The sequence below is a fragment of the Pinus tabuliformis genome, chromosome 7 (assembly GCF_031772625.1).
Source record: "Pinus tabuliformis cultivar Carrire ecotype Pingquan chromosome 7, CPIR1, whole genome shotgun sequence".
Taxonomy (NCBI): domain Eukaryota; kingdom Viridiplantae; phylum Streptophyta; class Pinopsida; order Pinales; family Pinaceae; genus Pinus; species Pinus tabuliformis.
In genome coordinates, this window is record NC_142293.1 from 1,977,973,608 (window position 1) to 1,978,001,259 (window position 27,652).

The 27,652-nt window shown below is 39.1% G+C and overlaps 2 pseudogenes; both read right to left on the minus strand.

Moving 5' to 3' along the window:
- Window positions 1-6,488: 6,488 nt before the first annotated feature.
- LOC149256398 (protein NAP1 pseudogene) lies at window positions 6,489-10,940 on the minus strand (annotated as a pseudogene).
- A 419-nt stretch (window positions 10,941-11,359) lies between these two features.
- The window catches only part of LOC149256399 (protein NAP1 pseudogene), a 33,044-nt pseudogene continuing 16,751 nt past the window's right edge, over window positions 11,360-27,652 (minus strand).

Below are 27,652 nucleotides of genomic sequence, written 5' to 3' on the forward strand. Positions count from 1 at the left end.
AGTACCTGTAAGATCATAGTAGCATAGCACTATACAAGAATATGGATCTATAGTCATAAACAATCTAGGATCATACGTAAATTGACCATAAAAATGCAGAAAACATAAATGGCACAAGAGTATGGAGGAAAACTTGAATAGCTTTTATTGATAAGCAAGAAAGAGCCAAGGGAGTTACAACCAGTTGTTCTGACCCAACATCATCCTCTTGGCAAGGAAGCCCCTCTTCACCTCATACAAAGCTTAGATCACCCAACACTCTGATGTTGTCTCAAGAAACCAACAACAATTCCTTACAATATGCAAAATTCCAGCCCCTGGATCTCTGGGATGAGGGATCCATATATAGATATCTGTAAGGGAGATGAGTCAGCTTGTCATTTGATTAGTGTCTTCCCTCTGATAGTTCTTGCTTCCACTTGGAGATTGATGATCTCTTACTCATCCTTGGTCGAATTCAGAGAGGCAAGTGTCACAGGAGAAGTTTTTGGAAGATTCCATGCCTCTCCACCTTGCGGAATGACACTGCCATTTGTCACTTCTCGCCCATCGCACCCTATAGAAGGAATTTTTGAGATGCAATGCACCCACACAGTGTATTTAGGTGAGATGCAACACACTTTGCCTATGGAGCAGCTGAAATGATCCTGTTTTGACCAGTTTTGAGCAGTTTTTCATGGAGAACTTCTGGGAGAAGCTGTAATCAGTTAACCTTGTTCCTTTAGGGGTTAGAACAACACTTTTAGGGACTTAGGAGCCCTTGTTTTATGGACATTTCATGCTTGGGGTTGTAGTGCCCAAAAATGTCTATAACAGTTGCCCCCTAAAGCATGAGGTCATTAATCTTTTGATGTCAGGTGAAATGCTTTATTATGAGGATCCAAAGTTCTTTCAAGCTAGGAGGAGACCTGTAATAAGATACAATACAATACATTATCTTCATAATATTTTCATGATCTAGCTGAGGCGAGCATTCCCATGCTCAGCTTTATAAATTCATTTTCATGTACATAGGACAGACAATCGTCTGAGTGTAGACTGATGATTCTGGTAGAGTCATCATCCCTTTGATTAGATGATTACCTGTGCAGCAATGATGTACATTCGATGTTTTTATTTCCCTGAATATATATTGTAGCCCGGATGGATGAAACTAGATCCGGGGTCTTCAATCTCGTTTGATCTTCACTCGAAGTACAAGTCTATCCATGTGAGAGATGTTCTAGAGTCGAACATGAAAAGACATCGCCTGATTACCAGCAAATGATGTAAGTTGTTAACAGGCACGAGAGGAATCACCGATAATGATAATGACCCTCAAGGTACTGCAGTACAATTCACGTGGTGTGAATAAAGGACTTGGCGTCGAACACCACGCAAAATCTTTCGGTCGAAGGTCATTGATGTAAACCTGTTGCTGGAAGTGAGAAACTTGCCATTGAGGCATGCAAGCTTCAAAGTACTGAATGGGGTGTTCCTAGATCGACTTCTTGGATAATGAGCTGATGTTGACAAGAAGCGATCTGTCACAGGAGGGCCTTAATGAATCCCACATCAATGACACAGAACGGAGCAAATTATTTTAATGGAGGTGAAAACGATCTAATGACATATGGTTCAGGGTGGCGGTCATGAAAGAATGGAGTGTAAATGTATTGTAGCGGGTGAGACACAGGTGAATTCTCTGAATGACTTCTCTTGAACATATCGACGACACTGACATGATGGATTGGTAGCATTACCCCAAATGTGGATGGTGTGATGGGACCATGGTGATGTGACTGGTGAATGAAACAACCCAACCCGACTCGGATGCAGAGTGAAAGTGTCATGTTCAAGAGCGACTTGCTACCAACAAAGTTTCTTCAAGTTTTCTTCCCAATTTTCCCCAGTCATTGCTGACCAGTACCTATTTATTTTTGTCAAGCTTGAGGAGGATAACATATGCTTGTTCTATAATTTTCCCTTCGGGCAAACCCATCGCTATGTTTTAACGAGCCTAGCGATAGTGAACCTCGTTCTTGTCTGCTATGGACAAGTTTTTCGCTATTAAGTTTTAATGAGTTTAATGACAAAGATAACTCGGTCCTTTTCAATTTTAGAGAGTCTGAAAAGGAACGTAAAGGAAACTCCAAAATTCCTTTTTCGTCATCTAATCCCTTAAGTCCAAAAAAGTATAAAACAATACATAAGGGATGAATTTTCGATACTTTTAACGAGCCGAACAAAACAAGCGCGCGATCTTTTTGTGTAATAATCCCTCAAGTCCAAAAAGATTAAAATTTAGAGGAGGGATAGCACTTCCGGTCCCTTTAACGAGCTGGAGAGGCCAATGGCTCGACAATCTTTTCATATTTTATGAGTCAGTTGAAAAGAGCTTAAAGGAGACTCGTCTTTTGAGGAACGAGTGATAAAATTGGGTAGCAGCTGATTCCAGGTAAGGTTTGGAATTTTCCAATCACGACAGTGTTACAAGGATGGCTAGTGAGATCACTCTTCGCAGCTGTTCCTCAAAAGGGGTAAACAATCAAATGGAGGTGAATGATTGACCAATACAGAGTGGAGGTGATGATGAGAACACGACCAAGGCTTTTAAAGGCTGAAGTACTACATTCACGATGGTTATTTACCGGGAAATAGTTATTTTTTAAAGAGCTTAAACGCGGGGGGAAACATTTGCTCATGGCTTATGTTTATTTTTTAACGAGCTTGAACTATGCGCTAAAACTGCTCGATTAATCCAGTCGTATAATAAGAACGTCCCATATATGATAACGGCAATTTTTAGAGTTTTGCCCCACATCCTTTCTTTATGCAATTTATGAAACGACCAATCCAAAAAACAGATAAATGATCGTTCTTCGCTTGTACGCCAAAAGGTTTGCATGCTCCCAGGTATAAAACAGAGTTTCAAGGTCACCCTTCAAATCACCAACAAAACATTTGTTTTATCAGGAAAGGTCTACCTCTTTCAAGTTACCAAAGATTGTTCTATTCACAGCGCAAACAAAACACTTCTTCAGCGATGTCTACCAAAATAGACAAAGGTGAGACAATCCACTCACATAACTTTGACGAGAGAATCTTATTCTAGAATAACTCCCTCTTCCAATCACGGACAGGAGTACAGACCAGTCATATATCTCTCACGGAAACCTACCCTATACCCGAAGTTTTCCTGCCGAAGCAGACCAGGGTGCATGCCCCCTGGGTTTCAATCATGTCCCCCGAATCACTCGCGCTCATCAGGTGGACGGACTGGGGATTGATGAGACATTCCTTGTGTGAAAAGACCATTTAGGGATGGTATATGACTATTTGCTATGCGTGATCCGGGAAATGAAAACTGGTCTACGAGCTTGACCACTCTTCCTTCGTGCGGAAAACACATTACTCTAAAGAGTGATGAGACAATTGCTCCCATGCAATAAATATAGTCTCGTCCAAGGAGTAGATTATAATCCAAGGGTCCTTAAACTACCATTACGTTCATGTGAACAGTTTTCCCTCTCAATGTTATGGGCACATTGGGAAGGATCCCTAACAGTCGACTGGTTCCTTTGTCAAAGCCTGTTAGATTTCTCATCTCAGGCAAAAGCGATGGCGAACCAAGCGCTTTCCAAGCAGTCGTGGAAAGGATACTCACAGAAGCCCCTTCATCTATGATGGTACCAGCCATAACCATTCTATATATTTGAGTAATAATTCGGAATGGTACACTAGCCGATAAACGGGGTATACCTAGTTGATTCCAGTTGAAGGAGACAACTAGGTTGCTTGGAGGTGGGACCGAATAGACGACCGGGTACGACTCTGATGAACTTCCTTCCTGCGGTAAAGGAACGGGTAAATTGCCCCCATGTTCATCGGAGTCTGTGCTTACGAAAAGAATTTGGACGGTGTCATCCTTATTCTCTTCTGTGACTGTATCATCTGAAGATGGAACCTCTGAAGGCAAGACCGGGTCAACTACCGCCTCAACCTTTTGACTTTCGTCTGGTATGGGTTCAGATGGTTTGTCTTCAATGATAGATGCTTCAGCCGACCATCTGGGTGGGTCAGCCAGATTTTCAACTAGTGACAGACTCGATAAGAGTTTTTTATATCCAGGAGGAAGTCGTAACGGTGAAACCGGATGATCATCCAAAACTCTTTTAGCCTCGTTTAAGAAGGGACTGTTAGCGCTTGAAATTTCACCTCAGGCTGAAAAAGGTAAACTCCAAGGCAACATCAAACCACTTAGCCTCGTAGCTAGCCCTACGGGGCAGGAGAGGGCTCTCTCCGGTCTATCTCGGTAAAGATCTTCAACGGGCGAGATAACCAATAAAGAACACTGATTTTAGGCTAGTAAACTGATAAAAAGGGTTTTTAATAAAATGATGGGGTTTTTCTGGGCTGCATGGGGCAAAGAAACAGCTTGAACAGAGAAATATAATAAAAAACACAGATTATCTCCTGAGGCAAGGTAGGCAAGAAATTTAACATCAAATTGAGATTAAATGGAATGGCAAGACTGCTGAGGAGCTGACAAGGGCATAGAGGATGAATCCTTGTCAAACAGAAGAAAACATTAAATATGAACAAACTTATAGGCAGAGCATAAAATATTATGAATTCTACCTAAACACTTCATTTGTTCAATTAGAAATGATCATGAAGTGAAATGAAAACATAACAGGTTACATATGAAACAGAAGGAAAACTTATGCTAAATTGTCATACCACAGGAATCTTAGGGGTCAGAGCTGTATTTTTCATTAAACTCTCTGTCAAAAACTATACAAGTAAGCTCTCTGTTCTCCTCCACCAGTACTCAGAACTCTCTTCTCCACTCTCTCCTCTAACCTTCACAAATAATTTTTAATACATTAAATAAGACTGTTGTAGGAGAAAACAGATTAACCCAAAAACCTGGGCGTTGTTTCACCTGAAGTTATATAAATAGAACAAAGAACAACTTTCTCCTAAAACTGAAGATCATTCCCCTTGAAATCCTCTGATGACCAATAAACTGGAGCGCAGATCTTTTTGACTTATTAACTGAGGTCTTGAAATAGGAAATCGGTTCCTATTTTTCTGTTGCGGTTGATGTCTTTGTGGCGTGAATGAGGACCGGATTTAGTGCTCTGGCGGGGTTCACTTCACCCGATTCCATATCTAAAGAAGAAAGCATTTTTATTGTAAATATCTGTTATTGGGGCGCCCGCATTGTTCGTGAAAGTGGCGGTGGTGATGAGGGCGGACCTTTTGAGCAGCATGGATGAGAGTACGGGGGAAGCTGCGCTGCTGCCATACAACATCCACACCAGTAGTTAAAACTTTCATTACGTCTTTTTCGTTTGCTAGGTTGGGTTCAACCGCAGTTCCCCAAAACTGGGAAAAACGATCCCATTCTTCCTCTTCCAACACTTTCCTGTCTTTATCATTTAACCTGAACTTGCATAACTGGACATGACTATCAGTAACCGCGATGTGATAGCAAATATAAGCAAAATCCGTGGAACTGGGCCTTTCACGACTACAAAAATAATCCCCATTCAGAAATATGAATATATAGGTTCCAGAATCTAATGACCCAATGGCAACTGCAGCATAATCGCGCCACTCACATCTCCGGTAAAGGGATTGATTAAGGATTGATATTTCAACTACATCAGTGTTGTTGTGAACTAAGCATGACTCGGCATGACATTAAAAAAAAATGATAAATCTCATTTTCATCGAGTACTGCAACCTCTGTCTCACAAACAGAACAACAAACTGGCTTGAAAACTTCATCTCTTAATTTTTTATTTGCATCTTCAGGCAAGCTGTTACAATTTTTGTTGTATTGATTGCTTCGTTTCTTACAATCTTTTTCTGCCTCATGCTTTCTGCAGGCCTGCGTAATCTCTGGTTTTCGACAACTTTACAGGTCATAACAAACATGACCCGGTACTGAGTTACATATATTTCATGTCTTTGGAAGTCAATACAAAGAGTCGTAAAGCACACTGGATCGCTGAGCAATGCATCAGATTTCCTGCCTTGTCTTTTGCATAGCACCCAAGTCTCGTCCTTGTCATCCATCTCTGCATCATAGAATTCTGGCTTCACAGAGTAGTTTATTTCATCATCATCTGAAACATGTTTGTTTTCTTCAAATTGTTATATTATCAAAACGTAAATGAATTTGAAGCAGATTGTCGAGTGGAGCTAGAAATGCGGGCTTGTTGGGCTCTTGCTCTTGCCAGAGCTCTTCATACTGAGTAGCAGAAAAATCCCAGCTAAAATCTATTGTCATCACCTTCTTAACAAGTTCTAGCCACCAATTTGGCTTTTTTCTATAGTAAGTAATAGCACGATCCAATGCATGGTTTAGTCCTTGTTCATCAGCTGCGGAGAATGTAAATCCATCTCTAACTTTTGCAGGTATTGTCTCATCATCCACATCAAAAACATTGTCATTTAAGCCTCCTGTACCATGAAGTTATCGATTCCAGTCTGATCTACTGGATCCTTGCCAAACAATGGACATTATTGTTGAAGCCTCCAGTACTAACATTAAACGTAGAAGTACTCCAGATGTTGGATGTCATACATGTTGCATAGAGATATGGCAACAAGCCCCATGTAACATCACCAACATCAACCATGTCGAAGAGGATGGAGTTAACTAATGCAGTATCATGTTCTGTGGTCACACCCAAAGTGTTGGTTAATGTTTTCAACCTCCAAATATCTTCTCTCTCCGGCAGAGAAGCTGGTAAGTGTTTTGTGAAGTCTGACAATAGTGAGAATAGCAGAGGAGTATTTGCATCAAGGACTTGTCCAGTAGCTTCAGCTAACAGAGAACTAAAGCACAATGCCTATCCTACCTGAATTGAAAATTTAATCAGAGGCTCTAACTCATGAACCTGTTTCAAATAATAATCCCTTTCCCTCCAATTATGCATACGTGCAGAGAGAGCCTCAAGATATTCCTTGTTGGAATGCAATGTAGTATCGATGCAGCTCAAAAGAGCAGTCAGATGCTCTCGAATGATACCATCAAGTTTATCAACACCATATGGACCAAACAACCGAAAAAAAGCCTTGAGTTCGGAAAGGCCTGTTACCGCCTCAGCAAAATACCCCCCAACTAGTCTTGCACTCTTGAAGCACTTATCTATAGGCGTAAATAAAATACCAGCACCATTTACATCTTTAACAACATTCTCCAGGTACCAATCACAGATAATTGAAATCGTTGTGCCTGTGTTCTGTACAGGTTTCTCAAAAGTATGCAAACCAATTATGGGTGCAGAAAATGCCTCACACAACAACACCTTCCCGCATACCCTGAGTTAAATCCATACTTACATGCTGTTCAACCAGATGAACTATATTCATATGACGGTGAACCAATGACTCCAGAACAGAAGGCCGCTGAAGGTCCCTATCAATTTTTAAAATTGTAATCAACCTTTTCTTGAAGTTGTTTAGTACACAATCCCTCAGGTACTCTCTTAGAACAAAGACATGGTTCAGAATACATATTGGTTCCATTTCATTCAACACTGAGCAGAGACTTGTCAACCTTTGCACTGCAGCCTCCAACATTTTAATGGTATCTCTATTTGCAGGTTCACTCTCCTTTCCTGGCAAAGGCTAATCTGAACTGCTCTTCATTGACTTGGTAGAAGGCATGGCAACTTTGGCTGCATGATTCATGCGAATAGCTGCTTGCTCTGGTAGGAGCTTGGATTCTAAGGAACCAAAACCCACTTTCAGAATCCAGAATATTGATAAGCCCTTCCAATCCTCCCATGATGGATTCTATAAGCGACTCTACATATGACACTGCATCCCGGCCTATTTTTAAAAACTCCTCAGGCACACTGACAGTGGCATTATCTGGAAAACTGCTGCCATTTGAAGAACTGTAGAGCTTTGGAACATTTTGACAAATTATATATTCTAAAAAAACAAAAACACATTTAATGATTTCTTCTTCAAAACAGGGTTTTGAAGAAGAATCAATCTCACATTTGACTTGACAAGACGGAGTCTAACATCGGCTCCACTAGGGATGGCAGCTGCCGCTTTTTGGAGGTGCCAAGAACCGCAGAACTTTGGGAGAGCAGACAGTGCCTCCATCCATTGGGCAATGGAGTCATGATTCCAACAACTAACACAGACTTTGACATATTTATGGACTGAAACTTGACTGAAATGATTGAAAAACAGACTCGGCAAACTTCACACTAAAACTGTAATGAAACTGGAACAAAATGCTGCCTTTTGGCTGCTTATTTATTTACAAAATCTACCCTAATCTGTTGTACAAACAATAGATCAGGTAATACTAAAATGCCAGATTAACCATTCAAGTAAACCTGAAAATGATGCCGCTTGAGAATGCTTCCGCGAGGACACAGATGTAATTGCTGGCAGCCCTTCATGCACGTAATGACCCTGGTCACGGAAAAGACAGCCTGATCTGTCAATCAAACTGAAAAACATGTCCATGTATGCCGCAATAGGATCACGGAAGCCAGACTCTGTTGGCTGCCCCAACTCTGCAATACATACTTCCAGCTGCACACTGTCAATGTAAACATCTGTAGGCAAGTCTGTTATTTCTTGTTGCGAAGGAGGAAGGATTTCCAAGAACTTTTTAGGGTCTTGGAAATCATATGACTGGATCTGCTCATCTAAACATTGAATCTCCTTTTCGATTCTTTCAACAATTAACTCACAAAATTTAGTTTTGAAGAACTTTGAAGATTTCAACCATTGAAGCAAGGAACTGAAAACATCTTCATCAAATTCAGTATCTGCTAACTCCTTTCTTATTTCTTCTACAGCTTCACATAGGGCAGGGTTTGCCACATACTCTACCATTGCATGAATGGATCAGCAAGCGTTGGAATGTCTGGATCGAATTGGAGTCGCCAGGTGAATGGTTCAACCTGCATATGTGTCTGACTGTTGTCCACCATCAGCATCAGATCTGCAATTTGATTTCATGTACTGGGACAAGACAATCAACAAGTCGAATGTTCTCCCCAGTATGGTCGCCAATATGTTAGCGCTTGAAATTTCACCTCAGGCTGAAAAAGGTAAACTCCAAGGCAACATCAAACCACTTAGCCTCGTAGCTAGCCCTACGGGGCAGGAGAGGACTCTCTCCGGTCTATCTCGGTAAAGATCTTCAACGGGCGAGATAACCAATAAAGAACACTTATTTTAGGCTAGTAAACTAATAAAAAGGGTTTTTAATAAAATGATGGGGTTTTTCTGGGCTGCATGGGGCAAAGAAACAGCTTGAACAGAGAAATATAATAAAAAACACAGATTATCTCCTGAGGCAAGGTAGGCAAGAAATTTAACATCAAATTGAGATTAAATGGAATGGCAAGACTGCTGAGGAGCTGACAAGGGCATAGAGGATGAATCCTTGTCAAACAGAAGAAAACATTAAATATGAACAAACTTATAGGCAGAGCATAAAATATTATGAATTCTACCTAAACACTTCATTTGTTCAATTAGAAATGATCATGAAGTGAAATGAAAACATAATAGGTTACATATGAAACAGAAGGAAAACTTATGCTAAATTGTCATACCACAGGAATCTCAGGGGTCAGAGCTGTATTTTTCATTAAACTCTCTTTCAAAAACTGTACAAGTAAGCTCTCTGTTCTCCTCCACCAGCACTCAGAACTCTCTTCTCCACTCTCTCCTCTAACCTTTACAAATGATTTTTAATACATTAAATAAGACTGTTGTAGGAGAAAATAGATCAACCCAAAAACCTGGGCGCTATTTCACCTGAAGTTATATAAATAGAACAAAGAACAACTTTCTCCTAAAACTGAAGATCATTCCCCTTGAAATCCTCTGATGACCAATAAACTGGAGCGCAGATCTTTTTGACTTATTAACTGAGGTCTTGAAATAGGAAATTGGTTCCTATTTTTCTGTTGTGGTTGATGTCTTTGTGGCGTGAATGAGGACCGGCTTTAGTGCTCTGGAGGGGTTCACTTCACCCGATTCCATATCTAAAGAAGAAAGCCTTTTTATTGTAAATATCTGTTATTGGGGTGCCCGCATTGTTCGTGAAAGTGGCGGTGGTGATGAGGGCGGACCTTTTGAGCAGCATGGATGAGAGTACGAGGGAAGCTGCGCTGCCACCATACAACATCCACACCAATAGTTAAAACTTTCATTACGTCTTTTTCGTTTGCTAGGTTGGGTTCAATTGCAGTTCCCCAAAACTGGGAAAAACGATCCCATTCTTCCTCTTCCAACACCTTCCTGTCTTTATCATTTAACCTGAACTTGCATAACTAGACTTGATTTTTGGTAACCGCAATGCGATAGAAAATATAAGCAAAATCCGTGGAACTGGGCCTTTCATGACTACAACAATAATCCCCATTCAGAAATATGAATATATAGGTTCCAGAATCTAATGACCCAATGGCAATCGCAGCATAATCGCGCCACTCACATCTCCGGTAAAGGCATTGATTAAGGATTGATAATTCAACTACATCAGTGCTGTTGTGAACTAAGCATGACTCAGCATGACATTAAAAAAAAATGATAAATCTCATTTTCATCGAGTACTGCAACCTCGGTCTCACAAACAGAACAACAAACTGGCTTGAAAACTTCATCTCTTAATTTTTTATTTGCATCTTCAGGCAAGCTGTTACAATTTCTGTTGTATTGATTGCTTCGTTTCTTACAATCTTTTTCTGCCTCATGCTTTCTGCAGGCCTGCGTAATCTCTGGTTTTCAACAACTTTACAGTTCATAACAAACATGACCCGGTACTGAGTTACATATATTTCATGTCTTTGGCAGTCAATACAAAGAGTCGTAAAGCACACTGGACAGCTGAGCAATGCATCAGATTTCCTGCCTTGTCTTTTGCATAGCACCCAAGTCTCGTCCTTGTCATCCATCTCTGCATCATAGAATTTTGGCTTCACAGAGTAGTTTATTTCATCATCATCTGAAACATGTTTGTTTTCTTCAAATTGTTATATTATCAAAACGTAAATGAATTTGAAGCAGATTGTCGAGTGGAGCTAGAAATGCGGGCTTGTTGGGCTCTTGCTCTTGCCAGGGCTCTTCATACCGAGAAGCAGAAAAATCCTAGCTAAAATCTATTGTCATCACCTTCTTAACAAGTTCTAGCCACCAATTTGGCTTTTTTCTATAGTAAGTAATAGCACGATCCAATGCATGGTTTAGTCCTTGTTCATCAGCTGCGGAGAATGTAAATCCATCTCTAACTTTTGCAGGGATTGTCTCATCATCCACGTCAAAAACACTGTCATTTAAGCCTCCTGTACCATGAAGTTATCAATTCCAGTCTGATCTACTGGATCCTTGCCAAACAATGGACATTATTGTTGAAGCCTCCAGTACTAACATTTAAACATAGAAGTACTCCAGATGTTGGATGTCATACATGTTGCATAGAGATATGTCAACAAGCCCCATGTAACATCACCAACATCAACCATGTCGAAGAGGATGGAGTTAACTAATGCAGTATCATTTTCTGTGGTCACACCCAAAGTGTTGGTTAATGTTTTCAACCTCCGAATATCTTCTCTCTCCGGCAGAGAAGCTGGTAAGTGTTTTGTGAAGTCTGACAATAGTGAGAATAGCAGAGGAGTATTTGCATCAAGGACTTGTCCAGTAGCTTCAGCTAACAGAGAACTAAAGCACAATGCCTGTCCTACCTGAATTGAAAAGTTAATCAGAGGCTCTAACTCATGAACCTGTTTCAAATAATAATCCCTTTCCCTCCAATTATGCATACGTGCAGAGAGGGCCTCAAGATATTCCTTGTTGGAACGCAATGTAGTATCGATGCAGCTCAAAAGAGCAGTCAGATGCTCTCGAATGATACCATCAAGTTTATCAACACCATATGGACCAAACAACCGAACAAAAGCCTTGAGTTCGGAAAGGCCTGTTACCGCCTCAGCAAAGTACCCCCCAACTGGTCTTGCACTCTTGAAGCACTTATCTATAGGTGTAAATAAAATACCAGCACCATTTACATCTTTAACAACATTCTCCAGGTACCAATCACAGATAATTGAAATCGTTGTGCCTGTGTTCTGTACAGGTTTCTCAAAAGTATGCAAACCATGTATGGGTCCAGAAAATGCCTCACACAACAACACCTTCCCGCATACCCTGAGTTAAATCCATACTTACATGCTGTTCAACCAGATGAACTATATTCATATGACAGTGAACCAATGACTCCAAAACAGAAGACCGCTGAAGGTCCCTATCAATTTTTAAAATTGTAATCAATCTTTTCTTGAAGTTGTTTAGTACACAATCCCTCAGGTACTCTCTTAGAACAAAGACATGGTTCAGAATACATATTGGTTCCATTTCATTCAACACTGAGCAGAGACTTGTCAACCTTTGCACTGCAGCCTCCAACATTTTAATGGTATCTCTATTTGCAGGTTCACTCTCCTTTCCTGGCAAAGGCTAATCTGAACTACTCTTCATTGACTTGGTAGAAGGCATGGCAACTTGCTCTGGTAGGAGCTTGGATTCTAAGGAACCAAAACCCACTTTCAGAATCCAGAATATTGATAAACCCTTCCAATCCTCCCATGATGGATTCTATAAGCGACTCTACATATGACACTGCATCCCGGCCTATTTTTAAAAACTCCTCAGGCACACTGACAGTGGCATTATCTGGAAAACTGCTGCCATTTGAAGAACTGTAGAGCTTTGGAACATTTTGACAAATTATATATTCTAAAAAAACAAAAACACATTTAATGATTTCTTCTTCAAAACAGGATTTTGAAGAAGAATCAATCTCACATTTGACTTGACAAGACGGAGTCTAACAGGGACAACGGTGGACGGCATGATCGCCTTTGCACAGTTTACAAGGAAATCTATATTTTCCTTTTTGTCCTGGGGCTTCACTTTCACTAGTCGATGGTGTGTTTTCAACATGATCATCAGAGGTTGATGACACCGGGTTGTGCAAACGAGGAGACTAGTCCCTTCAGATCCGAGGGATGCATAGACAATCTCTATGATAGTGGTCTCCTCTGCAAATGACACATGGCGATTTAGGCCTGGTCGGTGCAGTGTGTGGATTTTCGCTAGACGATGCTTGGTTGCCCCCTTTCACTTTTGGCTCCTTCTTCTCTTTCTTCTTCTTTTCCTTCTTCTTCTCAGGTACTTGATTTTTGGCTTTACTAACCCCATCAAGTGAAGAAGAAGGAGGAGAGGAAGTAGAAGGTTGGTGGGTAACCCTGGATTCGTCTAGTTGTTGACTCGATTATTCAGGAATTGCGGTGTTCTAAACAACAGAGGTTGAGAAGAGCCATACAGGCAAGCCGATTGTCAATCCTGGAAGCGACGATGTGGCCATATGGGGTGCACCAACATCTCCCCAAGAGGAGAAGGGACTAGGATTTCCTCCAAGGGGAATTCCTTGGTTGGTGGGTTCCATTTTCTCAACCTAAGATCAACATAGGAAAGGCTGATGATTATTCCGTTTAAAATAAATTATAGACGCTTTGACACAACTTGTTTTTTCAATTTTTAAGAGTCGAGAAAAAACAAAAGATGACTCTAGTCGCCTTCGATTTTTAATGAGCCTAAAGTGACAAGTGCTCAGATGGACCTTTTCCGTTAAGGAGTCTGAAAAGGAACGAAAGGGACTGCTCTGGAAATCTAGGTAGAGGGATTACCAGACCAATCGCAAAACTGCAGATTCAATACTTTTTATGGTACGGCAGTCAATCTTCCCGAATGTTGTGTTCAGTGCATTGCGATCGATAGGGCGGCAGACACGGTTTCCTATGGATAAAGGATTAAGCCTATTGTGGTCTCCCAAAATATACTCGACAGTACGTGGGAGCACAAGCCCGTACTGGCACTTATCGTTTCAAAGTGGAGGAATCACCCAACCATCAGTGAGAACAATATTTACCAGGCTTTACGACGCCGGAATACATCTCTAGCCTAGACTTCTAAATGTTGTGCGTTCGGTTCCAAAGCGTTGTTAGATTCATTGAATTTATTTTATAGTTGATCTTGTTTATGAAATTTTCCTTTCAGGTTCACCGTGAGATGTAGATGTATAATTCCTAAAATGCAATCTAAGATGATAAACAATCTTTTATCTCCTTTGTGCAATGAAAATCCTAGCTACTAAGGAAAGAGAGACAGTATTCTTTCACAAAGAGCAAAGACCACACTCTAAATGCACTGTCCTAAATCAAACCAATCAAACAGTCTAAATGCAAATACACATGCATGTATTTATTTTCGGCTTTCTTAGTATGTGAATGGTAAAAAGAAAGCTAATGCACAAATCTGAATTACTTTTCAAGCGACAATTACCAACAAGTTTCTTTTCGAAATAAAAAATGGAGATAGTCACAACACTTTATGATTTGGAAATGAATACTTGCTTTCGACACTAGAAAAATTACAAATTCAAACCAAATACAATAGTAACAGGATAATCGACTATCTACAGCAACCAAACTCTTTCCTATGACTGAAAACGACACTTGCGATACTTTCAAATCAAAGGACGACAGTACGATTATGTTACTTTTTGCAAAGGAGAACTGAAAAATGACTCAACATATACACAAAAAACATTTATAGTTCTTTTGTACAAAAGAGGCGGAATAACAGCAAGGAAAAGAGGTTTCAAACAGAGATATACTGATCACAGGCAGCAAAATTCATGAATAGAACTGGAAAGAATGAATCGCATAAACCAAAACTAAACAATGCCTAGTCTGATCAGCGCACCTGTAACACAGGAAATTTGAAATGCGGTGCACCTACTACACTCGGGAAGTGCGCTGAATTTCAGATTCACAGAACAGTACCTGCGCTGGGCCAGAGACGAAACTTTGCTTGGGTTCCGGGTCACAGTTTGCAGTTCAGTTCATGGGTTTTGGTCGAGCAAATGGTAATCAGTGATGCAACAATCAAGGGTAGATCTAAGGAGGATCTAAGAGCTACCACAAGGGGCAATCAGAGAGTTTGTAAATCAGTTGTTTAATTTATAAACAAATCCCGGAGATTGAATGAAGCGGAATTTATCTACTTTTCATTTGCATAGCAAATGCAGTTCGAAAGCTACCTGGCTCAACTTTAGGCTCCGTCTGTAAGTTTATAAAATAGACAACAAGGAAGATGAAAAAACAAACTAATTCATCCCCAGCGGAGTCGCCATTTTGTTACAGGGAAAAGTGTCTACACAAAACTGCTTATCCCACTAAGGTGTGATAGCTACCTTAGAAACAAACAAAGTAAAGCTACTTTCGTTTTTCCTTTATGAAATATATATGAGAGAAGAACAAAGAAGACCAACCTCTCTCTTGCGCTAATCTCCTAGTTCGATTCCACTCTCTCTTGATAGTCTTTTGCTACTTGTTCCCTTGCACGCCTAGCTTCACGGAGTACCTGTAAGATCACAGTAGCATAGCACTATACAAGAATATGGATCTATAATCATAAACAATCTAGGATCAAATGTAAATTGACCATACAAATGCAGAAAACATAAATGACACAAGAGTATGGAGGAAAACTTGAATAGCTTTTATTGATAAACAAGAAAGAGCCAAGGGAGTTACAACCAGTTGTTCTGACCTAGCATCATCCTCTTGGCAAGGAAGCCCCTCTTCACCTCATACAAAGCTTAGATCACCCAAAACTCTGATGTTGTCTCAAGAAACCAACAGCAATTCCTTACAATATGCAAAATTCCATCCCCTGGATCTCTGGGATGAGGGATCCATATATAGATATCTGTAAGGGAGATGAGTCAGCTTGTCATTTGATTAGTGTCTTCTCTCTGATAGTTCTTGCTTCCACTTGGAGATTGATGATCTCTTACTCATCCTTGGTCGAATTCAGAGAGGCAAGTGTCACAGGAGAAGTTTCTAGAAGATTCCATGCCTCTCCACCTCGCGGAATGACACTGCCATTTGTCACTTCTCGCCCATCGCACCCTATAGAAGGGCTTTTTGAAATGCAACGCACCCAAACAGTGTATTTAGGTGAGATGCAACGCACTTTGCCTATGGAGCAGCTGAAATGATCCTGTTTTGACCATTTTTGAGCAGTTTTTCATGGAGAAATTCTAGGAGAAGCTGTAATCAGTTAACCTTGTTCCTTTAGGGGCTAGAACAACACTTTTAGGGACTTAGGAGCCCTTGGTTTATGGACATTTCATGCTTGGGATTGTAGCACCCAAAAATGTCTATAACAAGGGCCAAAACCTCTCTTCTCTTGAGAGGAAAACCCTTTAGTGAGTTTATCTTATTGAAGATTATTATTGATCAATTCCAAACCCTAGACCCCTAACAAGAGTATCCTCCACGCACATGTCAAGTCCTTCCTTATTTCTGCACCTTATTCCCCAGCACTTCTTCCGACACTTTTTTCTCCGACACTTCGCCCTCATTCTTCCAGTACTTTGTTCTTCTTATTATGATTCTTGTCTAGAGATAGAACCTCAGTGAGTGAGTCTTCCAGATGAGGTGTTCCTCCTCCATCAATTTCTCAAGTAGACTTCCACGTTGACCAACCAAGATCCTTGTTGAGATTTGAGTGTATCATAGTGTTGTTGTTCTACTACCCTAGTTTCTCACACGTGTGGAAGGATTACTAGGTTTATATGCTCTTCTCTCCTTCGCTTGAGAGTCTTTCTTCCACGCTAGAGTAGGAGGGCCTTGTAGGCCTAGTTTTAGACCCAAACAAAGAGAAATATACAAGTGTGATCTTATTTTTTTTATAGCTACAAACTATCCTTCATTTCCTTGCACGTGTGATTGTGTATACCCTAGAAAAAAGACCTTCACCTTCAATGTCCTTCCTTCTTACTTCGTTGCAACTTGGATACCCTTATATGCATACTTCCATTTTCTCCCTCTCGGCTACTTCCTTCACAGATTTCAAGGATGATTGATTTTGTTATAGAGAAGTGGACAACCTCTATATATAGATGTTTTTCCCTCCATTTAGGTCAACTAGTCACCTTGTTTGTAGGCCGAATTGAGGACAGTTTGGTGGTTGATTTGTTAATAATAATTCGGATAGTTTCCATGGTGGTGTAGCATGCTTGAAGGTGCCATTGCATATGAGTAGACTTTACTTTGCTTGGAGGTTTTCCCTTTGACTTATTTATATATTTATACATAGTGTAACCTGTGCTTAAGGCTTTCAATATTTTCTCTTGACTATTTGACTCACCTATAGCACTTTGACATGTGATAGACCTACTCTAATGAGCAAGAAACTCATTGACATACATTATAAAAATAATATTTATTTTCTTGAATAAGTAAAAATATCAAAAGTACATTTATGAAGACTGTTTGGTCAATTTAGTGTGTCCTAAATTACTACATTAATTATCAATTCGGGAGTCGTAGACTGATGAAGTGTGGCGCACTATATGTGCAAGACAGCCTCTTTCTTATCTTTTTGTCGTTTTCAATTTTTTTTTTTTTTGGGGGTTTTTATCTTCGTTTATCTCCTAATATGAATGGAAACCCTATTCCTAAGTTTTAAGAATACTCTAGGAGGCAAGTATGGATATAGATTTTAAGGCAATTGTGTCCTCTATAATGATTTCCAGAACTTAACACTTCAAAGGGTCTTAGAACATACTAGTGATGAAATTAATACTTGAACAAGAACAAAAATGTGCTGCTATTTAAATCAAGCAAGTAATGAACTGCTGATCATGAAACTATTATCTCTGCTGCTGCCTAAATACAGAAAATGAGCACTCAAATAAATCAAAAATTGCAATCTAGTAAAAGTAAAATCAATTCACATCATTCATATTCCAATACCTCGCCAGGTAGTCTAAGCTATGGCTTTTGGAGATAATGTCAATGATATGAGCAAGTTGATGTCTAATTTCATAAAAGTAAAATTAAAATCAAATCCCATCATTCATAATCTGATTCCTCGCCAGTTAGTCTAAGTTATGGCTTTCAGAGATAATCGTCAATGATATGAGCAAGTTGATGTCTAATTGCAGAAAAGTAAAACTAAAATCAAATCACATCATTCATAATCCGATTCCTCACTAGTTAGTCTAAGCTATGGCTTTCGGAGATAATCGTCAATGATATGAGCAAGTTGATGTCTAATTGCAGAAAAGTAAAACTAAAATCAAATCACATCATTCATAATCCGATTCGTCGCCAGTTAGTCTAAGCTATGGCTTTCAGAGATAATCATCAATGATATGAGCAAGTTGATGCCTAAACTAACTACTAAAGCAAGTGAACAAGACTGGAATCAAAGCATAACTGGAATTAAAAAAACTAAGAAAAGAAAAGTCAGTAGAGAGGCTAATTCCATGTCACTAGTTATTATGAAAATTATATGCAAATGCTCGAGCCTACTTTATCCTGAAACATACACACACTGATCAGCGTTAACAGCAATATACAATGCTTTTAAAATCATAAACAAGAAGGAAATGTTAGAGATATATACACAGGTAAATAACTATGAAACATGTGTAGTGAAAATAAGGAAACAAGGCGTAAAAACTATACAACAACAAGGAAAACGAAACCTCAATGTACAGGGGCCCTCTGCATAGCCTCGGTCAATAGGCTATCAATCCAAAATTATGTTCACGCAATCATGTAGAAATAGAGTCTTCTTTATATATCAAAGCAGAGGAATAATCCTCTCGTTAACACAATGGAACTAGTGTCACGACACAGTAACTTTAACAGCAAAATTACATGAACAAGAACTAACTCTATGTGTATAGAAACGCGTTATTTATAACAAAAACTTCATAACTATTTTCCTGTGAAACTACGTCAACAGAAGACACGTAAAAGACAGCGTCCATGGATTTAGCATAATGGTTGCCGAGATTATTAAATCTATCAACTGTGGTTGTTGGATTCGCATCGTGGGGCAATCTACAGCTATCAGCATGTCCCCAGGGATCTAGGAACGACCACAAATCCTTCATGTGTTTGAAAACGGAGTCCTGTTGCTGTAGGACTCCTCTGTTTGACCACCGCTTGACCACCACTGACCATGGATTTATTTGATGAATCCAGTTGAACCAATAGGACCTGATCCATGTCCAGGTCATTCCTAATCTGCCCACGTGTCTTGTTTTTCCTGATGACACCTACAACCTGGAGTTTAACAAAAACAGTTGCGGAAAGTTGAATCGGCCATGGAAAGTGGCTGCATTCCGCAGCTAATGAGCAAAATCTAGTTCAAACAGCAAACACAAAAACATAGTTAGAAAACCACTTAAGTGCTCTTTTAGAATCAATATGCAATGATTTTGATAGCTTATGGAGTACTAGTGAGGGGAAAAAGTCTGGGAAAATGTGTAGGAGAGGTGTAATTTCAAAGCTCAACATACTCCCACAGTGAAGGTGTTGCATGTCCCCATGCAACCAAAACTTTGATCATCCTCCTTTCAGTTCATGTGTTTTGAGACCTCTTCCAATACATCCAGCCTTCTTTTCTTTTTTCTTGGGACCACTGTCATTCTCGGCTTCCTCATTAGACACCTGAATTTGAGGTTGATGAGAGCCCTGCTCAACCTCCTGTTATTTTTCTTTAATTTTCTATTTTTCTTCTGCCATAGCCCAAGATGCAACATGGCGTTGTCATGAATAATCTTATCTAACCTACCGTGTTCCTTCAATGTTTCATTTTCTATTTTGATGTGTCTATTTAAGACCTCTAGCTCAAAAGCTTCCTGTTTTAGTGATTGGATTTGAGCTTCTTGAGCTGTATTAGGCTGGGCAGATGAAGTGCCTGGATCTGTGGCTGTTTTCTCCAAGGACACTATATAATCATACATTTCTTGCTGGTTCGGGTCTATCTCAGGTGTAGTCTTTCTTAGGCTGACCCCAAAATTCTATTGAGAAGGATTGATCTCAAAATCTGGCTGAGAAGGACTCATGTCAAAATCTGGCTGAGAAATAGGAGTATGGTGAGGACCACGGACAGGAGGGATTGCTGAAGGTTGTTCCTGTGTTTCACCTCCTAAATCAATAAAGTGGGGTCCTTTAATTTGTATTTTCCTCAATTTCCCTTTAAGTCTGGAACTTCTCCTCAAATTTTGTGGGCTAGTGTCCTCTTTCTCCCCACTCTATTTTTCTTTCCCTTTCTTCTTTACTGCAGTTGACTGTTCCTGAAGGTAAACTAGTCTTTCAGACAGTATTTGGTGGTCCTCTTCTGAGGAAGGTTCTGGGGTTTGATGGACAGCCTCAATATTTATTTTCCCTTTTGATTTTCTTGGCTTCTTACCCTCAGTTTTTTCCTTCCTACCTTCAGACAGTTTTTCTTCCCTACTAGTTTCTTTAACTATGTTAGTAGGAGTGTCCTGAATTCTATCACTTGTTTTCTTTCTTCTGCTTCTCCTTGATGAGCTGCTTTTAGGGGTTTCTTGAGGATCTTGAAAGAAATTTCTAACTAAAAACTGCTCCCAGGTGTCCTTCTTTTCATTCAATTGTTTTTCTATCAAAATTTTCACAAGGCCGTGATGATACAAGTGGGGTTCTACGTTCCCCAGATTCTTTTGGACGGTGATGGACATTTTCTTCAAGCTATTTAACAAGAAGTAGGGCAAATTAATAGTTTGGTTTTCTAGAAAGTTCATCAGCAACCGGATATGGTACATGTACATTGACCCAAATCATCCCTCACAGGTAATGAATTTTTGGATTATCAATAATAGACTAGCCCATTTTTCTTCTAAAGCAGAGACAGGGATTCCACGTTTAAAGATGGTTACATCCATACCTAGATTTCGTAGGATAACCCTCCATGCTCTTTCGTCAAAGCTTTTATTTTTGAACCAGCGTTCTCCCTCTTGTGGGAGTTCGGTTGCAGCTGCTATGGATGCCGCTGTGACTGTGAATTTAAGGTCTACAACCTCAGCTTCCACACCATCAAAAGCCCTCGCAAAATTCTTCGTAAATTCCTTGTTGTAGCCACTGAATTTCTGAAGGAATTGTAGCCATTGTGCCTTCCTTAGCATGCTTTTCAATTGCAGATACCCTTCCATAAACTTGGGCCCTTCCGACTTTGCCCTCAACAAAAGACCCATTCTTTCCTCCTGTCTTAAACAAGTCTGCGTGGGCATTGGATGAATGGAGGTGAGACGACTGGGTTAACGGGGAATGGACAAGATTTATGGAGAAAAACCAGTGACTGTAAATGGAAAACAGAGAATAGGTAGCGGGAGTGAGTTCATGGAGCGGAGCGGAGGCTTATGTGAACAGGGTAGGAATGCAAACGTGATTTCAATAGAATAGTAGGGGAGTAAAGTGAGCTCGGCAGAGTTTTAAACTTGATGGCTGTGAAGTAGACGTAAAAATTCTCACAAAATGGTTGCGGAATTTGTGTGGTGGAGAAGAGCCATGATCAAATCAACCACGTCCCCATAATCACAGGTGGAGTGTCAAAGTACAGCCAAACATGAGTTAAATCTGGAGGCTTGATCATGAGGCCGTTTGAAAAATAAATATAAGGTTCATGGAGGAATCATAGGTCGTGGAACGGTTATGGATGCTATCAATGCCAATCATTGCATATAATGGAGTCGTGGTTTCATAACTATATAAAATGTGCTCTAAATGCTATTTGAAATAAATCTTACTCATACCTTGGAAATTTTTTTCACTTTTCGTCCATTAACCTTTGATCAGCTACTCCCCGTTGATGTTTTTAGGTGCCTCATATCTTCAAAATAGGTCCTTGGCCACACCTGCATTTGATTTTCATGATCACTTAACTAACATCTGACTGTCAGTGTTGAAAAACAGAGTGGTGGCTACGGAATCAGCTTCTAGCTGCGGAAACTGACACAGTGACCATATGACTGAATGAAGATGGATAAATGATGACTGAGTGAATGAAAATGGTCATAAAAGGAATTTTATTGGCGGAATGAGATGATGAAATGAAATGAAGTGAAGTGAAGTGAAATGAGGTGAAATGAGGTGAAGTGAGATGTCATGAAACTATGAACACAATGAGAGAAGATTTTTTTTTTTGGAAAATATAGGGCGTCAGGAGTTCTTGATTTTCGCCCTGTATTTTCTGTATAAGACTGCCAATTAGTAATTGGTTTTCAGGCTTACACACATTATTTATTTATTTTTTTAAAATAGAAAAGAACAAAGGCTATGCTGGTGGAGAAGAAGGATTCTTCTTCACCAGCCTTATTGCAGAACTATCTTGAAAGATTTTGACAAATTCCTCTTTTGAGAGTGGCTTATGATAGATCTTTAATTTGTGGCCATTCACAATAAGAGGATTCTGATGTTCATCAATGGTTTTGATCCTTACCGATCCATGCTAAAGATTTTGTCAATCTCATATGGCCCAAGCCAATGAGTCTGAAATTTTCCTTTAAAATCTTTAAACTTGGAATCAAATAGCAATGCCTAATCTCCTTCTTGAAACTTTTTCTCCTTGATGTATTTGTCATGCCACTTAACTCTTTGATATTGAACTAGATCAATTCTTAGGATTGCCTCTTGTCTGATCTCATCTAGATCAACTACTCCATTCTATGCTTTTGGGCTTTTGATAGATCCATTCTCAACTAAACCACCATCTTGAAAGTTTTGACTTGGAACTCAATGAGAAGCAGGACTTCTTTCCCATAAACAAGTTCATAGGGAGAATGTCCTGTTGTATTCCTCCATGTAGTTCTGTAGGTCCATAAGGTTTCAGGAAGCCTTTTTGCCCAATCTCTTCTATGTAGATGAACAGTCTTGGTAATGATGCCTTCAAGAACTTTGTTTGTAGATTCCACTTGACCATTTGCTTGTGGATGGCAAGGAGTAGATCTTCTGTGCTTGATTTTGTATTCTTCCATCAGCTTCTCCACCAGGTTGGATGTGAATTGACTTCCCTGATCTGTCACAATTTCTCTTGGAACACCAAAGCGAGTAAAAATATCCTCATAAAGAAAACTAACAACTGAATGCTCAGTAGTAGAAAATAATGCTTTGGCTTCTACCCATTTAGTGACATAATCAGTACATACCAATATATACTTTCTTTGTTTAGATGGTGGGTTAATAGGTCCAATGAACTCTAAAGCCCATTTTTCAAAGGGTTCGATGTGTACCTGTGGCTGCAATGGCATTTCATTTGAAAGGGTAGGTTTCCCTACTCTTTGGCAGCTGTCACACCTTTTGACATATTGCTTTGCATCTTTGAAGAGGAATGGCCAATAATATCCTAAAGAAAGGATTTTATAGGTTGTCCTTTTGTCAGCAAAGTGTCTGCCACATGGTTCATCATGACATCCTTTGAGGATATCAGGCATTTCATCTTCCCTAACACATCTTCTGATCACAAGATCTGGCCCTGTTTTAAACAATTCGTTAGAAATCCATATTTTGAACTCTCCTGAATAATCTTTCTTCTTTCACCAGGAAATAAATGTAGAGGTAGTTTCCTTGTAACCAAATAGTTAGCTATATCTGCATACCAAGGGGTCTTAGTAGCTACTGCAAATAAATATTCATCAAGAAACTTATCCTCTACAAGAGAATCTTCTTTAGTATTCTGAATCCTAGACAAGAAATCAGCGACTATATTTTGTTTCCATGGTCTATCCAACACAGTAATATTGAATTCCTATAAAAGTAGGAGCCACCTTGCAACTCTGCCATTAGTAATAGGTTTTTTCATTAGATATCTAATTGCAAAATGATCAGTATGAATAAAAGTTTCATAGCCTGTTATATAATGTCTAAACTTATTGATTGCATGAACAACAACTAAGAACTCTTTTTCAGTCACAGTATAGTTCAACTCAGTGGAAGTTAAATTTTTACTGGTATAGTAAATGGCATAAGGAGCTAAATCTTTTTGAACCAACACAGCTCCTAAAGTTGTATCTGAAGCATCTGTAGAAATATGTAAAGGAAGTTTCCAATTTGGTCCTCTCAAGATAGGCGCTTCAGATTTCTTGTTTTCAAAGTTTCAAATGTTGTTGACAATCAGGATCCCATTTGAATTCACAGTCTTTTGTAAGCAATTTGAAGAGTGGAGATGCTATTTTAGTGAATTTTTCTATAAATCTTCTATAATATCCAGTAAATCCTAGAAAACTTCTAACATCTTTTTGACAATTTGGAATAGGCAATTTGGAGATGACTTCAACTTTTGATTTATCAACTTTAATCCCATCCCCTAAACATATGATGTCCTAAAACAATATCTTCAGTAAACATCACAAAGCATTTTTCATGGCTTAATGAAAGGTTTGTCTCTTTACATCTTATAAGGACTTTTTCCAAATTTTCTAATGCCTCTTCAAACGAATTACCATAAACTGTAAAGTCATCCATATAAATCTCTACACAATCATGGATTAGATCAGAAAAAATTCCTAGTACTACTCTTTGGAATGTTGCGGGTGCATTACATAATCCAAAAGGAAGCACTCGATAAGCAAAAGTTTCCCATGGATGGGTAAATGTGGTCTTAGCCTGATCTTCAGGTGCTACCTGAATTTGATTATAACCACTAAAACCATCCAGAAATGAAAAGTACTTTTTGCCTGCTAATGTATCTAATACTTGATCGATAAAGGGCAAGGGAAAGTGATCCTTCAAAGTTGCTTTGTTCAATTCCCTGTAATCAATGCATACCCTCCATTTACCATTCTTTTTGGGTACTATAACCAAAGGAGAAACCCATCATCTATCTGAAATTGGATAAATGAAGTTTACATTGAGTAGTTTTTGGAGCTCTACTTTCACTATCTCCATAAGATTTGGATTCATCCTTCTCTGAGGTTGTCTGATTGGTCTACTGTTTTCCTCGATATAGATATGATGGATGCAAGTCTTAGGGTCAATACCTTTCATATTAGTATACTCCCATGCAAATGCAGTATAATGTTTTTGCAGGATTTTGGTTAGTTCTTCCTGTTGTGACTTTTCCAAATTTTTGTTGATATTCAATGTTTTACCTGGAAAAATCTCAATGGTAGAACTACCAAACTCTTCCATAGAGTAAAGATACATTTGTCTTGATGATGAGTACTCAATATCAGAATCTAACTGAAATTGTGTGTGGTCATATTCTAAAGGTGTTTCAAAATTTTCTAATGTGTTTAGACTTTGACTATCTTCACTGATTTCAGAAATGGTAAAGGCAGGTTGTATACTGTCCTCATCATCGACCCATTCATTGTCTCCTACTTTTGTAACTGCTTTTGCTGGAGGATACAGATTGAATTTCTTTGTCGAAATACCATCAGAAATATACATATCTCCAGATCTACAACTAATGAAAGCATCAGCTATGGCTAGCCAAGGTCTTCCTAAGATAAGTGGATGCCCTCCTAAATTACTCTTGGGAGTCAAAATCATGAAGTCTACTGGATATTCCCAAGAATCTAAGGAGACTGAAATATCTTCTAATACACCATCTGGTTTGATTATTGATCTATCTACAAGTTGCAGTAAGGTGGGTGTAAAAAGAAGATTAGGAAGTTTAAGTTGTTCCATAGTCTGTCTACTCATAATGTTGATAGCAGCCCCTAAGTCAATCAAAGTATTTGGAATTTCTACCCCATTTATATGTGTCTTGACAATTGGACTACCTGGATCTACATATTTATTCATGGTAATTTTTCCCATCATGATATCTGCAATTTTTCCTACCAGGTGGATTCTTCTTGTATCTCTTGGTTTCCTTCCTGGTCTTTTGAGACTCAACTCCTTTATTATTTTTACTAGAATAAGAATCTCTCTAATGGCTTGTAGCAAGGGAATCTTGATACAGACATTCTTTAATTCATCTAGAAAATCATAGTCAGGCAACAAGATTTGTTTTTCCACCCCTTTGTCAAATTGTAATCTTTCAAGGAAAGGAGGTGTGGATGAAGATGTAGGTTGCTCAACTATAGGAGTTGTGGGGGTTGACTCTTTTTCTTTTTCTTTTTGAATGTTTGGGTTTTGAAGAGATGCTTCCTCAAAACCTTTATTGGCTTTAAGATAATCCTCCTCAGAGGTATCTTTCTTTTGAACATCTATAGAAGGTTTTTCTAAAACTCTACCAGACCTGAGTTGTACATCATTGAGAGGAACAATCATATAGGTAGGAAATTGTTGTCCTTCTACCATGTAAGCATTCTAAGGACTTTTGTTGTTGGGATTTGGCAATGGTTGGGCTGGGAGTTGATTTGTCTTTTGGTGAAATGGAAGCAAGAGTTGAGAATTTGGATTTTGTTGAGAAGGTTGTTGTTGTTGTTGTTGTGAGAGTTGTGGGTTTTGATTTGGAATTTTTGAATTTTGTTGAGTTTGAAAAGATGGAGGGTATTGATAAAATTGAGCAAATCTCCCATAAGGATTTTGCATCCCTTGTGCCCATGATTGGTATGGATTTTGAGATTGGGGTTAAGGTTTTTGCCAAGAATTCCAATTTGGTGGGAGTTGAAAGTTCATAGGATTGTTAAATCCTTGATTTTGTGGCCCCTGCCATGGTCTTCTTGAAACAAAACAAAGGGATTCTACTGAATTTGGATCTTCTTGAAAGACAGCTTTGAGCCCAGGAATTGAAGGACAATCCTTGGTCTCATGGCTTTCTGAGCAAATCACACATGTTTCTACAACTTTTGCATCCAAGGGACATTCCCTTAAAGCATGTTTCTTTCTACATTTTGGACAAAAGATGGCTAAGGCTTCGGCTTTTGCTTTCTATTTGTTTTGTATTTTAAGGGTGTCTAGTTGTTCACTAAGGCTCCCTAGAATGTCAATTTTGAATTCATCAAGCAGATTTCCAATCTCTACCCTACTTACTGATCCAGTTGCAAATTTTTTTGCTCTAATAAGAGAAGGATCTCTAGGCCCTTTTCCAGTTTTAGATTTTCCCCTTGAGATATGGACACATAGTTCTGCTATGTCATTGAGTGGAAGTTGAGAAATATCTCCCTTCCCCATCATGTTTAAAATATCTATCCATTCATCTCTAATGGCTTTTAATAGAAGGGCTTTCAAGGTTTCCTCATCTAAATTACTCATTTTTGCTCTCTTTAAGTTGTATTGAAATCTTTCAAGTAAATCCTCCAAGTTTTCATCTTCTTTTTGCATCATCTTGAATACCTCATCCTTATGATTGGTGGGCATAAAATAATCCAAGTATCTATCCAAAAATATTTGTTTCATATCATTCCAAGTCCTAATAGATTGAGTGACTAATCCCATGAACCATTTCAAAGCAGCTCCTTTCAATTTTGAAGGAAACAATTTGAAGTTTTGAGAGTTTTCCATATAATCATAGGTTCAGCACAAGACTTCAAACTCAAATAGAAATGTTTCAGGATCCTCACTTCGCAACCCATAAAAGTTTGGGAGGACAGATGGTGAAATTTTTTTCAATTTTGTATGGGTTTCCTCATCGACTATAGGGAATCCAAATGAGTTGTCTCCATCCCTATTTCCCCCATTGTTACCTCTACCTCCTCCATTGTTTCCTCTTCCTCTACCTTGACCCCCTCCTCCAAATCCATTTACTACTTCCTCTGTCATGATAGTTTCCTCAGATTTCTCAGAGTCCTCTGGTTCTTCTATTAATGGCAAACGAGGAAGAATTTCTC